Source organism: Salvelinus namaycush, chromosome 7 (genome assembly GCF_016432855.1).
Source record: "Salvelinus namaycush isolate Seneca chromosome 7, SaNama_1.0, whole genome shotgun sequence".
In the NCBI taxonomy this organism is placed as follows: Eukaryota; Metazoa; Chordata; class Actinopteri; order Salmoniformes; family Salmonidae; genus Salvelinus; species Salvelinus namaycush.
In genome coordinates this window covers 23271947-23274775 of record NC_052313.1, presented here as the reverse complement: position 1 = coordinate 23274775, position 2829 = coordinate 23271947, and positions in this window count along the sequence as shown.

The following is a 2829-nucleotide window of genomic DNA, read 5'->3' as shown; positions in this document are numbered from 1 at the left end:
GGCCTTCATAATCACCCGACCTCAACCCAATTGAGATGGTTTGGGATGAGTTGGACCACAGAGTGAAGGAAAAGCAGCCAATAAGTGCTCCGCATATGTGGGAACTCCTTCAAGACTGTTGAAAAAGCATTCCAGGTGAAGCTGGTTGAGAGAATGCCAAGTGTGCAAAGAGTGGCTACTTTGAAGAATCTCAAATATAAAATACATTTTGATTTAGCACTTTTTTGTATACTACATGATTCCACATGTTATTTCATAGTTTTGATGTCTTCACTATTATTATACAATGTAGAAAATAGTAAAAATAAAGAAAAACCATTGAATGAGTAGGTGTGTCCAAACGTTTGACTGGTACTGTAGTTAGCAACGCTAAAGGGATTTCTTACAGATTAGCTTAACTAGCCAAACAACCTTGTTTTTCTAATAAATGCTCGCCAACTAGCTAATTGAAGCCAGCAAACATCTTTCTTACACGCTAGGAACATATTTCCTTCAACATTTAATGAAAAAAAAGGTGCTTCTCTCTCCCAAAACACAAGTTTTCTGGAAACTTGTGGGCGGAGTGCTGATGTGGCCCACTGCATGCACCTTCGGTAGCCTGATTGGGTCCAGAATGAGAAGAAATCCACACATGCGTCTCTGACCACCTCTTGAAGTGGTCAGACAGATCCGACCACAATGCGACTTTTGCATCTATACCGGTCTTTTTCAATGTGATGTTCATATTCTGATAGGCGAAGTCGCATGTAAGTGTCAAGTGTAGACAGCCTTAGACAGCCAGTCCAGTTCTGATTTGGCAAAAGAGCTTAATCTGATTGGTAAAATTAGTGGGAAAAGATCAGAATTGGGCTGCCTGTGTAAACACAGCCTTAAAGTAATTGTCCGGTGGATCTATTTTAAAAGTATAAAATTCTGATAACTCATACCCGTATAATGTCGTGACTCATTCTATACTCTATACTTTTTGGCCAAAGCATGAATTGGAGAAAAAACACTTCAAAACCACCACAAATGTGTTTCTGACAGTTAAAAAAAAAAAAAAAAAAAAAAAAAAAAGCTTTTTATTTCCGTGTAAAGGATGAGGAGCTGGCCAATCAGCTGTCTACTCTCATCAATATTTTTTGTTGGTATGCACCCACACCATTCCAACTCAAAGCTGTTTAACATATATATATTTTTTTATTTCAAAAATATGTTTTTGGGGAAACTCACCCCATGATAGTTTGACCTTTTCAGTCTTACAACTTGATGTTAAAACCCCCTAGAGTCTATTGATGCACCGGTGTGTTATCTAAATAACATAATTTTTAAAAATCCCATCAAAATCCGTCAGTTTGAGCTAGAGAGATCTAGCATGGGCTACGTCTCAATCCACTTCATCCGCCTATGTCGCCCTTCCGCATCTGCAGTGGAAAGTGGCGGAGCTACAGAGCTGTTTGTCAAACCAGGAGATATCCAGAAAATCGTAGACTCACTAACACAACGGGGTTCTCCGTGTTTTGCTTTGACGTCCACAAGTGTCGCTGGACCAGTCCTAAAGGTAACCCATACAAATGAATGGAGGTAGTTTTGTGCCAACAAAAATAAGGGGTTAAATGTGTTTGTTTAAAAAAATATATATATATTCCTGAGCTTTCTTATCTCCTTGATATAGGACAGACACTTCAAAACCTTATTCCTTATGATTTATTTTTGTGCTGTCTTGCTGTTTATGAATGTGTAATTCATTGCGTTTATGGGCTATAGTAGTAAAGGCCAAGTGTAATATTTTGTCATGCTTTATTTATTATTTGGGGATACCTAAAAGGCTCCTAAAATTCCAAATCAAATAGCTAAATGATCCATGGTATGACCTTAAAACAAATCCATGTCATCTTAGAACCCCCCCCCCCTTGCTCTTGTAGCATTCTGTAGCATACCATTATCTACTTCCATGGTGCTACCTTGCTTTTTGACTGACCTATATCAAGTTCGGTGTGTGTGTACGCACGTGCGTGGGTCCAAGCCCCTACTTGGCAACTCTGTTGTCTCAAATGACAAATGTTTTTATTAAGTTATTTTCCTATTGCTCGGCTTAATTTCAATGGACTGGGCCAGGTCTTATTGAGCAAGGCCAGGTCTGGTTCGTGAGACTATGTAGGACTTTGTATTACATTTTGTTGCAGTAATGTGAATGCAGGTGTATTTTCTCTACAGGAAACTGTTTCTTTTAATGTGAGTATTATTTTATTTTTTTACTGTACACATGTATTGCCTTATGTTTTAATATCCTTTTACTTTCAATTTGTAATATTTATCTTTGATTTGCTTTGTCAAACTGAAGATCAATTTCAATATGGATGTTGGTTATACCTGTATTGTGTAGTTATGTTGACTGTTTATTCACATCCTTAACAAAAACACTAATGTATCCTACTGTTACTGGGTACAATAATTGAAATGCTGTGTACCTTTCAGTTCTTGTTTTGTGAGCTATTGGATAGACAAATAAAGTGATTATAATTTTTTACAAACAAATCCTTTTTATTCTGAGACTTACATTGCAATAACGGAACAATCAGTGCAACACAGCTGTAAATTGACTATTTTAATATTTTGTATGTAATATTCACAGTAGACATTGCAAACTAAAATGACCCATGTTCTCTTTCCAACATTAATTTTGACTGAATGAAATTGTATTAGGCACATGCGCCGAATACAACAGGTGTAGACCTTCTAGTGAAATGCTTACTTACATAATCTTGACCAGTGAGGAATAATAATTGTAGCGCCTGACTCAAATGGTGACGCGGGGCGAAAATCTGAGTTATTAATATACCTATACTG